This window comes from Papaver somniferum, chromosome 10 (genome assembly GCF_003573695.1).
Source record: "Papaver somniferum cultivar HN1 chromosome 10, ASM357369v1, whole genome shotgun sequence".
NCBI classification, from domain to species: domain Eukaryota; kingdom Viridiplantae; phylum Streptophyta; class Magnoliopsida; order Ranunculales; family Papaveraceae; genus Papaver; species Papaver somniferum.
In genome coordinates, this window is record NC_039367.1 from 34,832,813 (window position 1) to 34,845,387 (window position 12,575).

Consider the following 12,575-nt stretch of genomic DNA (forward strand, 5'->3'; position numbering starts at 1 on the left):
ACCCCATCGACACCATCTTTCCCCCCCCCCCCCCTCTCTGCAACAGTACCACCATCCGTCTCCCCAAATCACTCCACCATCTTCTCCCCAAATCACTCTACCACCACACACCTAAACCCATCATCACTATCACGTTTTACCTCTTTTTCATCAACTAATCTCCTCAATTTCTCATCTCTCATCACTGAAACCCTAGGTGAGAAATTGAAGATATAAGTTGATGTTAGAGCAGCAATTGGAGCAGGAGATGACCCAGGAAGAGAATAGAGGATGGGTCGACGAGATGGAGCAGTTATTCATCAATTAGGTAAATTTTAAACCCTAATTTTCTGATTTGGGGGATTGGAATTTATTTGTTGTAACTATAAAAGGTGTGAGGGGTTGTACACTGTGTATCTCTCTGGACTAGCCAGTAGAGAATTAGAACAATTTTAATTTTGCAATTCCAATTTCTGATTTTTGCATCACTGTTAAGTTGAAAGTTGCATATGTTTTTAGTTATCTTAAATGTTGCTAGTGTCTAATTATCACATATGATGAATGTTATTGCTTTATCCATGTTAGCATGAGCTAAATAGCACAGGCCAAGGCTCAGCTGAAGCCTTGTGCACTGTCAATTGACAGGGCTAGGATAGTTCTCCTGATGTGTTTTGCTTGAGCAAATGGGAGATACCAATGCTCATAGTGCCTGTGATTGGCTGTGCTGTCAAAAGACAGCCAATGCTAGGGGCAAACTATTGAGCAATTTAGTATTCTTCTATTTCTAGATGTATGCATAGGATCAAACTCAACCTAGAAACATGTCATTTGATTAGGACACAAGGTGGATCCTAAGCCTTGGCTTAACCACCAATCCCTTTGCAGTCACCTCTTTTCAGTTCTATTTTGCTTCCTGATCAGTTATTCTCCTTGCCTGTTTTTCTTGTTTAAATTCCTGCAATTTGTAGCTGTTGTGCACTGAAATCAGTGCACAATCCTCACCTTGCCCTTGGCTTATAGCCTTGGTTCCTGCTATTGTTATTCTGCTGTGTGCTTTGTTGTGTAACTGTTTTAGTTCTTTGAATCTGCCACATTACCTTGCTTTGCTCACTGCCATAGTGCCCTGTCTCCATTGTTAGCTTAGGTTCTCTAGTTTGCTCCCACTCCCTGTGGACTTTCCCCTGCTTACCTTCTATATCATAACTTGGCCTTGTATACTTGCAAGCTTCTGTGTGTCTTTGCTTGTCACACCAAGTTTTTGGCGCCGCTGCCGGGGAGTGGTGCTGCCATCTGCTGTTGCCTGAGCTGCTGCTGCTGCTGTGCTGCTGCTGCCAAGCCAAGCCAAGCCAAAGCCTGCTGTTGCTGTTGCTGCTGCTGGTGCTTTCTCTGTTGCTGCTGCTGTTGGTGCTTTCTCTGCCAAGCTGCTGCTGCTGCTGTTGCTGCTGCTGCTGTTGTTGCTGCCAAGCCTGTTGCCAAGCCAACTGGGCTGCCAACTGAAGCTGTCAACTGGGCTTGTGCACCCTCTGCTGCTGGGCTCTGATCCAACCTTTGCTGCTGGGCTTGAACCAACTGAGCTGGGCTTAGTAACCTCATTCTCTGCTGGGCTTCACTTCAATTGCTGCTGGGCTTGAACGTGAGCTGCTTAGGACGATCATAAAGCCCAACTGGGCTTTGCAACTAAAAGGGGACTAAAAGCCTATTTTTGGGCTTCCCTCCAAAAAACAAGTAAGCCTAACCCATGAGTTAACCCACTTGGGCCTCATTTAAATTCAAATTCGGGCTTGTAATAATTAATTTAATTATTTATTTGGGATTGTAATAATTTTTATTTATTCTTTTTCTTTTTCTTTTTTTTTATTGGGACTGTAATTATTTTTTTTTTGTTTTTTTTTGTTTTTCTTTATTTTTTTTTATTTTTCTTTTTCTTTTATGGGCTTGTCTTAATTATTATTATTGTTTTTATTTTCTTTTATGAGTTGTGCTAATTTATGCTAGGTTTAGTTCAAATTTTTTTTTCAAAGCCCAAATTTTTAAACCAAAACAAAATCCTTCTTAAACCAAAACCCATTCAAAACCAAATCTTCATAACCCTTGTGGGCCAAATTGTTTCCGATTGCTCTGTCTGACCAACATGTTAGTTAAGGTACCTACTAGGACATGATTGTGACCTACAGAGACCAACAAACAGACTTGTTAGAATTAACCCAGACGAACCTATCGAAATTCTAAGTTCTGAGGGAGACAGTCCAGATCAACCAGAAACAATGGGAGAACCCCGTACCCTCAAGGATTATATGTACCCAACTAGAGCCAGTCAACCTTCTTGTATTTTGCTGCCCGAGGCTAATGGCCATTATGAGCTGAAATCAAGCACAATACAGATGCTTCCTATTTTTAGAGGTGTTGAGAATGAAAACCCGTACCACCACGTGAGAGAATTCGAGGAAATTTGTGGAACTCTGCGTTTCACTCAAATGACCGACGAAACCCTGAAGTTAAGGCTTTTTCCTTTCTCCCTGAAAGATAAGGCAAAGGCCTGGCTCTATGCTTTACAGCCTCAATCCATCATGACATGGGATGACCTCATAAAGGAGTTTTTCAAAAAGTTTTTCCCGAACCACAAGACTGCGACAATTCGTCAAAGTCTGAATAGCTTTGTGCAATTAGAAGGTGAACCTTAGCTAGATACTTGGAGAGATTCAATGAATTATTGCTCCAATGTCCCATCATGGTTTTGAAAATGGAGACTTGTGCAAATTTTGTATGAAGGTCTAGATGTGTCCACCCGAACAACGGTTGAGTCGATGTGTAATGGTCTATTCGTAGATAAAACTGCTGACGGTCTTGGGACTTCTTGATTGAAGTAGCTGAAAAGACGCAACAGTGGGAATCCATCCGTGAAACCAGAAAGACTACATCCGAAGCAAAGGCTTTTAGGATTGAAGCGGATTTTGAGGGAAGAGCAAACATGGCATCAATAGTTAGGAGATTAGAAGAGTTAGAACTACATAAAAATTCAAAACCTTCCACCACTACTCTCGAGAGCATGTCGCTTCGTCTGTTTGTGCTGCTTGTAACGACCCCAACCATCAATTCCAAAATTGTCCCGATTTGCTTGCAGTCCAGGAATCTAGGCTTGAACAGGCACATGCCATGTTTCAAAAACCAGAGCATAACCCTTATTCACAGACCTACAATCCAGGATGGAGAAACCACCCTAACTTTTCATGGTCAAAAGGACCCACTCAAGGAGGACCATCTCAACCCAATCAGAGCTATCAAAACAATCAGGGATATCAGAACAATCAAGGTTATCAACACCCGAGAAACCCTCAACAACAATCAAACTCTCAACAAAATCATATCCTCAACACAATACAGACAAGAGATTATCCACCCTAGAGGAAATGTTCCAGAGTTTGATGCAAAGTCAGAAAAATCTAGATCAAAAGATGGATCAAATGTGTGAGAGAGAAAAGGGTAAACTTCCAGCCAACCCCAACAAAATCCAAAGAGGATATTTCAAACAGGCACAACATCCTGCACTGAAACCTCACCCGATCAAGTCCATGCCATTACCACCCTCCGAAGTGGTAAAGTCATCGAGAACAACGTGGGCGAACCTAATGAATCTGATACAAATTCCACGCTGTCTCCACAACCCCAGAAAACCAAAGAACTGAGCAAGTTGGAAAATCTGACAATTCTACTGCTGTGAATGTCCCTTTGCCAACTCATTCTCCTGTTGCCCATTTCCTCAAAGATTGATCTATCAACAGAAAAGTACCCATTACAATGAGATGTTAGATCTGTTCAAGAGAGTCAACATCAACATTCCTTTTCTTGAAGCAATCAAGCAAATCCCTGCTTATGCCAAATTCCTCAAAGACTTGTGTACTCAAAAGCGCAAGCTCAATGTGCAAAAACGTGCTTTCTTAGCTGAGCAGGTAAGTTCCATCATTCTGAACAAACTCCACCCAAGTTTAGGGATCCAGGATGTCCAACAATTTCTTGCACTATAGGAGAACACACGGTCAATAAAGCGTTATTAGACCTAGGTGCAAGTGTTAACCTACTGCCATATTCTGTTTATGAGCAGTTAGGTCTTGGGAGTTGAAACCAACATCTATCACTCTACAACTGGCAGACCGATCTGTCAAGATCCTCGTGGAGTGGTCGAAGATGTTTTGATCAAGGTTGACAAATTCTATTTTCCCGTAGACTTCATTGTCTTAGACACTCAACCTGTACAAAACCCAGACTGTCACATTCCTGTCATCTTAGGACGTCCTTTCTTGGCTACGTCCAACGCGATCATCAACTGTCGGAATGGAGTGTTAAAACTGTCTTTTGGTAACATGACGGTAGAATTGAATGTGTTCGATATTAGTCAACAACCTGTGAATCTTGATGATGATGATGTGCATGAAGTTAATATGATTGAAGGATTAATGCAAGATTCGTTGACTAACATTCTATCCGTCGACCCCTTTCAAGCATGTATGGAGAACTTTAACCCTGATTCCTATGATGCATACTGTAGTGACGTCCTATCTCTGCTCGAATCTGTACCTCAAATGGACGTCACGAAAGGAAATATGAAATGGAACCACCCCTACTCTCTGATTCCAAGCTTATTCCATCCATTGTTGAGCCACCCAAGCTTGAATTGAAAACATTGCCTAGTACGTTGAAGTACGCATTCCTAGGTTCTTCTGATACTTTACCTGTCATTATTTCATCATGTTTAGACACGGAACAGGAAAGTAAGCTTTTAGAAGTACTTAAGGAACACAAAGAGGCCTTAGGATGGACCATCTCAGATCTCAAAGGAATTAGTCCCACCATTTGCATGCACCACATTAACCTTGAAGAGAATGCCAAACCATCGAGGGAAATGCAAAGGAGACTTAATCCTAACATGAGAGATGTAGTCAAAGGAGAGATCCTGAAACTACTTGATGCGGGTATCATATACCCAATTCCCGATAGCAAATGGGTTAGTCCCATTCAAGTTGTGCCTAAGAAGTCAGGCATTACTGTAGTTCAGAACGACAAGAATGAATTAGTCCCTACTCGTACAACCACAGGATGGCGAGTATGCATCGACTACAGGAAGTTGAACACAGTAACAAGGAAGGATCACTTCCCGCTCCCTTTCATTGACCAAATGCTAGAACGTGTGTCTGGACACAGTCACTACTGTTTTCTAGATGGCTTTTCCGGTTATAACCAAATTCACATTGCTCCAGAAGATCAGGAAAAACTACATTCACGTGTCCATTTGGGACGTTTGCTTAAGACGTATGCCCTTCGGGTTGTGTAATGCACCTGCTACTTTTCAGCGTTGCTGATGAGCATTTTTTGACATGATAGATAGTTTTCTCGAGATCTTATGGATGATTTTCTGTTTTTGGTTCCTCGTTTGACGATGTTTGAAGCATCTTGCCCTCGTGATATCCAGATGTAAAGAAAAGAACCTTGTTCTAAATTGGGAAAAATGCCATTTTATGGTGAAGTCAGGAATAGTTCTAGGACACATCATCTCAGAAAAGGAATTGAAGTGGGAATAAAGCTAAAGTTGACCTCATTAACATCTACCACAACCTTGCTCTGTGAAGGAGATCAGATCATTTCTAGGTCATGCTGGTTTTTACCGGCGATTCATCAAAGATTTCAGCAAAATCTCCAGACCTCTGTGCAGTCTTCTCTCCAAAGATGTTGCCTTCAATTTCGATGCCTTGTGTGAAGGCATGGGAGGAATTAAAAACCCTTCTCACCACCGCTCCTATAGTCCGACCACCCGATTGGAAGCTTCCGTTCGAACTTATGTGTGATGCCTCTGATTATGCTGTTGGTGCTGTTTTAGGACAGCGAGTTGATAGACTACCATATGTGATATACTATGCTAGCAAAACCCTTAATGATGCCCAACTCAATTATTCAACTACCGAGAAGGAATTGCTTGCCGTCGTTTTCGCATTAGACAAGTTTAGATCTTATCTGATAGGGTCTAAGATCATCATATACACAGACCATGCGGCTTTGAAGTATCTTCTTTCCAAGAAGGATGCTAAAGCTCGCCTTATTCGATGGATACTCTTATTACAGGAATTCGATCTCGAAATCCGTGATAAGAAAGGTTGTGAGAATGTGGTTGCTGATCATTTGTCTAGATTAACTTTAGAGTCTATTGATGAATGTGAGCTGATTAGAGAATCATTCCCAGATGAACAGCTGATGTCTATCTCAGACCTTCCTTGGTTTGCTGATATTGTTAACTACCTCGCTACAGGTAGGATGCCCTCACGTTGGTCGAGACAAGACCGCTCTAAATTCCTGGCTGAAGTCAAACATTTCCTTTGGGATGACCCATATTTGTTTAAGTACTGCCCAGACCAAATCATTAGGAGATGTGTCCCCAACACTGAACAGAAAGATGTGATATCTTTCTGTCATGACCAAGCATGTGGAGGCCATTTCAGTGCCAAGAAAACTGCTGCAAAGATCTTGCAGTGTGGATTCTATTGGCCATCATTGTTCAAGGATTGCCATGATTATTGTGTTGCTTGTGAACGCTGTCAAAAGCTAGGAAGCATTTCGAGGAGAAACATGATGCCATTGAACCCCATTTTGATTGTGGAGATTTTTGATGTTTGGGGGATAGACTTCATGGGTCCATTTCCCATGTCTGACAGCAAGTTGTACATCCTAGTCGCAGTTGATTACGTTTCTAAGTGGGTAGAAGCCATAGCAACCAGAACAAATGACCACAAGGTGGTACTTTCATTTCTAAAGGAAAACATATTTGCACGTTTTGGTACCCCTAGAGCTATCATCAGTGACGGCGGTTCACATTTCGTAACAAGTACTTTGAGTCTTTAGTACGCAAGTATGGCATAACTCACAAGGTTGCTACTCCGTACCACCCTCAGACTAGTGGACAAGTGGAAGTGTCTAATAATAGGAAATTAAGCACATTCTGGAGAAGACGGTCAACCCGTCCAGGAAAGATTGGTCATTGAGATTGAATGATTCTTTGTGGGCCTATAGAACAGCTTATAAGACACCAATTGGCATGTCCCCCTATCGTCTAGTGTATGGAAAGCCGTGCCATCTACCTGTGGAATTAGAACATCGTGCCTACTGGGCAATCAAAGAGCTGAACTTCTCTCTGGACGAAGCTGGAATTCAACGGAAACTTCAACTCAACGAGTTGGAAGAATTGAGAAATGAGGCTTATGACAGTGCCAAGCTGTACAAGCAAAAGATGAAGATATTTCATGATAAGCGTATTCTGCGCAAATCCTTCACTCCTGGTCGGAAAGTCTTGCTGTATGACTCCCGATTACATCTTTTTCCAGGAAAACTGCGTTCTAGATGGAAGGGTCCGTACCTAGTACGCACAGTTTTTCCTCATGGAGCTGTAGAGCTGGAGGATGTCTCCAACAAGAACGTTTTCAAAGTCAACGGGCAGAGATTAAAGCCATTCCTTGAGCCATTTCCACCCGACATTGAAACAACCAACCTGGAGGACCCAGTCTATGTGGACTAAACTGGTCCACTCTTTCCCTAAATAACCAAAAAGTTTTCCAAATCTTTCCCTAAAAACCAAAATTTTTCGTTTTCCCATCAAAACCAAATGTTTCCCAACAAAACCAAATTTTTTCCAAAAAGTCCAATCCCATTAAAAACCAAATTTTCTTGTAGATAATGTGTTAGTTAAATTTCCTTTTGTGTATATTTTGTGCTCATCCATTGTGACTCCTAATATGATGGATTTTTGCCTTGAATAACGGAGTTTTAATCGAGCTGCCACCGTACAATCGGGTATTCTCTCTCCTTTTACTCTACTCAGCATGTTCCTCTTCATATATTGTTTTATAATTCTTTCCATATTTTGAAACATTGAGGACAATGTTTAGTTTAGGTTTGGGGGTATAGAGTAGATACCATGATAATTTGCCATAATTGAAAACAAACTCCATCTTTTTGAAAAACTTGAAAAATTCCAAAAAAAAAAAAAAATTAAAAATTAAAAATTCAAAAAAATTAAAAAATTGAAAAAAAACATAAAAATGGAGCTCATTTACCTTGAAATGTTGACTCTTGTGCAAATATGTATTTTTATTAGGAGTCTTAGTCTAGATATTTAGGCACCCTGATTCTAGCACAATTCACATAGTGGTAAGAAATTTGCACGCGCACGATCTACCAATACATGTATGGCCTCGATCTTCAAGGTGTTTGATAGGAAGTTACGATTGCCAATCACTTTAGAATACTGAACGAAACTTGACTAGCTTGTTCTTTGGTTGGTTGGGATAGAAGGTGGAGGTTACATTAAGAAAGACAACCATCGAATTTAACTGGGTGCATCAAAAAGGGCTACCTCTTGCAAAGTGTCATGTAATCTTTTGTTTCTTTTTGTTATGTATCAAAAGTGTTTCCTTCAAAAAAAAAAAAAAAAAAAAAAAAAAAAAAAAAAAAAAAAAAAAAAAAAATATCAGAAAAATACAAAAAAATCAAGTATTTATCAATTCCATTCTCTCTTGTTCCAAAAATAAAAGAGAGTAGTCAATGTAAATAAGAGTCATGTAAATAGTCATTTTGTTGTTTTTTGTAATAAGCAAGGAGGGTGTATGCCATTGATGTACAACGCGAGTAATTGTGAAATACCTCCAACTCATTCACAATTCTCGTAAAGTCCGGACAGCTAGCTAGATTTCGACCTCAGTTCTTAGCCTGAGAAACTATCTCTTGGTGATTAGTAGTCATAACTTCAGATCTTTCTTTACACATGTGTAGATACACTTTACACTCTTATCACATGTCTTTTTTTGTTATCAGTGCTAGGATTGTGCCTTTGATAGCTAGATTGACATCTCCATTTTGCTGTGAGCTTAAACTGTTTTGCACATGTCACATTTGATGGAATCTGAGCTTATATTTTGACCTAGAACTTTGTAGGTACGTTCTAAGCAAACCTTCACGAGACTTCAACTCGTCCACTAGGGACACTTAGTGGTTTAAAAGGCTTAGTGCATACGCTAAATGCATTCGAGAGACCAGCGACAGTGGTATAGTTAGGATTTCCTTAGTTTTGTTTTACTTGAGGACAAGTAAAATTCAGGTTTGGGGGTATTTGATGAGTGCCAAATAATGTATATATTTATCCCTTTTTGTTGGCATTTTAACTCATCTTTTGTGCATTAATTCTACATTTTATCCCATATTCTGTATTTTCATTGTTTTCAAGAATAAATATTTTTCTTACTTAATTTTGCATTTTTAGGTAATAAATAAAGATTGGATGAGTTGCGGAGCAAATAGAGCAGAAAAGTAGTGAAAAGCCGGGAGGAATTACGCAAGGAAGCCGCAAAGAATGGAGCGCACGTCCAAAAAGCTGGAAATGGGCTCAAGAAGAAGAAAGTTGTTCTTAAAGAAGAAGTGGGCTCAAGGTTTTCCAAGCCCAAACTCATTTCCCAAACCCATATTCTATACCCAAAAGCCTAAAACCCAAATCCATACCCGCTTGCGTCTTCAGCCGTCAGATCAGTTCTCAGGAGCATCCGACGGTCGCTCCCTTGCTGTGCATCGAAGTTTGATATCTCCGCCTTACACTATAGTACCTAACTCCATCAAGTACCGTTCGTTTCGTTGTATCTCTTCATCCGACGGTCGCTCATCGCCTGCCTCCGCATCGCCGTCAGATCCACCTACCATCTTCCCATCCATCGGTCCAGCTTCGCGAAACATCAAAATCCTCTACACCTGCTCAACACCCTAGTACCTAATACCTATACCCATCGCCAAACACACCCTTCCTCAAACCCCATCGACACCATCTTCCCCCCCCCCCCCCCCCCTCTGCAACAGTACCACCATCTTCTCCCCAAATCACTCCACCATCTTCTCCCCAAATCACTCTACCACCACCACACCTAAACCCATCATCACTATCACGTTTTACCTCTTTTTCATCAACTAATCTCCTCAATTTCTCATCTCTCATCACTGAAACCCTAGGTGAGAAATTGAAGATATAAGTTGATGTTAGAGCAGCAATTGGAGCAGGAGATGACCCAGGAAGAGAAATAGAAGGATGGGTCGACGTGATGGAGCAGTTATTTCATCGAATTAGGTAAGATTTGGTAAACCCTAATTTTACTGATTTGGGGGATTTGGAATTTATTTTGTTGTAACTATAAAAGGGTGTGAGGGGTTGTACACTGGGTATCTCTCTGGACTAGCCAGGAGAGAATTAGAACAATTTTAATTTTGCAATTCCAATTTCTGATTTTTGCATCACTGTTAACAGTTGAAAGTTGCATATGTTTTTAGTTATCTTAAATGTTGCTAATTGTGTCTAAATTATCACATATGATGAATGTTATTGCTTTATCCATGGTTAGCATGAGCTAAATAGCACTAAGCTAAGGCTCAGTTGAAGCCTTGTGTACTGTCAATTGACAGGTTGCTAGGATAGTTCTCCTGATGTATGTTTTGATTGAGCAAATGGGAGATACCAATGCTCATAGTGCCTGTGATTGGCTGTGCTGTCAAAAGACAGCCAATGCTAGGGGCAAACTATTGAGCAATTTAGTATTCTTCTATTTCTAGATGTATGCATAGGATCAAACTCAACCTAGAAACATGTTGTTTGATTAGGACACAAGGTGGATCCTAAGCCTTGGCTTAACCACCAATCCCTTTGCAGTCACCTCTTTTCAGTTCTATTTTGCTTCCTGATCAGTTATTCTCCTTGCCTGTTTTTCTTGTTTAAATTCCTGCAATTTGTAGCTGTTGTGCACTGAAATCAGTGCACAATCCTCACCTTGCCCTTGGCTTATAGCCTTGGTTCCCTGCTATTGTTATTCTGCTGTGCTGCTTTGTTGTGTAACTGTTTTAGTTCTTTGAATCTGCCACATTACCTTGCTTTGCTCACTGCCATAGTGCCCTGTCTCCATTGTTAGCTTAGGTTTCTCTCTAGTTTGCTCCCACTCCCTGTGGACTTTCCCCTGCTTACCTTCTATATCATAACTTGGCCTTGTATACTTGCAAGCTTCTGTGTGTCTTTGCTTGTCACACCAAGTTTTTGGCGCCGCTGCCGGGGAGTGGTGCTGCCATCTGCTGTTGCCTGAGCTGCTGCTGCTGCTGTTGCTGCTGCTGCCAAGCCAAAGCCAAAGCCAAAGCCTGCTGTTGCTGTTGCTGCTGCTGGTGCTTTCTCTGTTGCTGCTGCTGTTGGTGCTTTCTCTGCCAAGCTGCTGCTGCTGCTGTTGCTGCTGCTGCTGTTGTTGCTGCCAAGCCTGCTGCCAAGCCAACTGGGCTGCCAACTGAAGCTGTCAACTGGGCTTGTGCACCCTCTGCTGCTGGGCTCTGATCCAACCTTTGCTGCTGGGCTTGAACCAACTGAGCTGGGCTTAGTAACCTCATTCTCTGCTGGGCTTCACTTCAATTGCTGCTGGGCTTGAACGTGAGCTGCTTAGGACGATCATAAAGCCCAACTGGGCTTTGCAACTAAAAGGGGACTAAAAGCCTATTTTTGGGCTTACCTCCAAAAAACAAGTAAGCCTAACCCATGAGTTAACCCACTTGGGCCTCATTTAAATTCAAATTCGGGCTTGTAATAATTAATTTAATTATTTATTTGGGATTGTAATAATTTTTATTTATTTTCTTTTTCTTTTTCTTTTTTTTTTATTTGGGACTGTAATTATTTTTTTTTTGTTTTTCTTTATTTTTTCTTTTATTTTTCTTTTTCTTTTATGGGCTTGTCTTAATTATTATTATTGTTTTTATTTTCTTTTATGAGTTGTGCTAATTTATGCTAGGTTTAGTTTAAATTTTTTTTTCAAAGCCTAAATTTTTAAACCACAAACAAAATCCCTTCTTAAAACCAAAACCCATTCAAAACCAAATCTTCATAACCCTTGTGGGCCAAATTGTTTCCGATTGCTCTATCTGACCAACATGTTAGTTAAAGTACCTACTAGGACATGATTGTGACCTACAGAGACCAAACAAACAGACTTGTTAGAATTAACCCAGACGAACCTATCGAAATTCTAAGTTCTGAGGGAGACAGTCCAGATCAACCAGAAACAATGGGAGAACCCCGTACCCTCAAGGATTATATGTACCCAACTAGAGCCAGTCAACCTTCTTGTATTTTGCTGCCCGAGGCTAATGGCCATTATGAGCTGAAATCAAGCACAATACAGATGCTTCCTATTTTTAGAGGTGTTGAGAATGAAAACCCGTACCACCACGTGAGAGAATTCGAGGAAATTTGTGGAACTCTGCGTTTCACTCAAATGACCGACGAAACCCTGAAGTTAAGGCTTTTTCCTTTCTCCCTGAAAGATAAGGCAAAGTCCTGGCTCTATGATTTACAGCCTCAATCCATCATGACATGGGATGACCTCATAAAGGAGTTTTTCAAAAAGTTTTTCCCGAACCACAAGACTGCGACAATTCGCCAAAGTCTGAATAGCTTTGTGCAATTAGAGGGTGAAACCTTAGCTAGATACTTGGAGAGATTCAATGAATTATTGCTCCAATGTCCCCATCATGGTTTTGAAAAATGGAGACTT

The 12,575-nt window shown here is 40.8% G+C and overlaps 1 pseudogene; it reads left to right on the top strand.

The window, feature by feature from the left end:
• Window positions 1-270: 270 nt before the first annotated feature.
• LOC113315520 lies at window positions 271-7,132 on the top strand (annotated as a pseudogene).
• The last annotated feature ends 5,443 nt before the right edge of the window (window positions 7,133-12,575 follow it).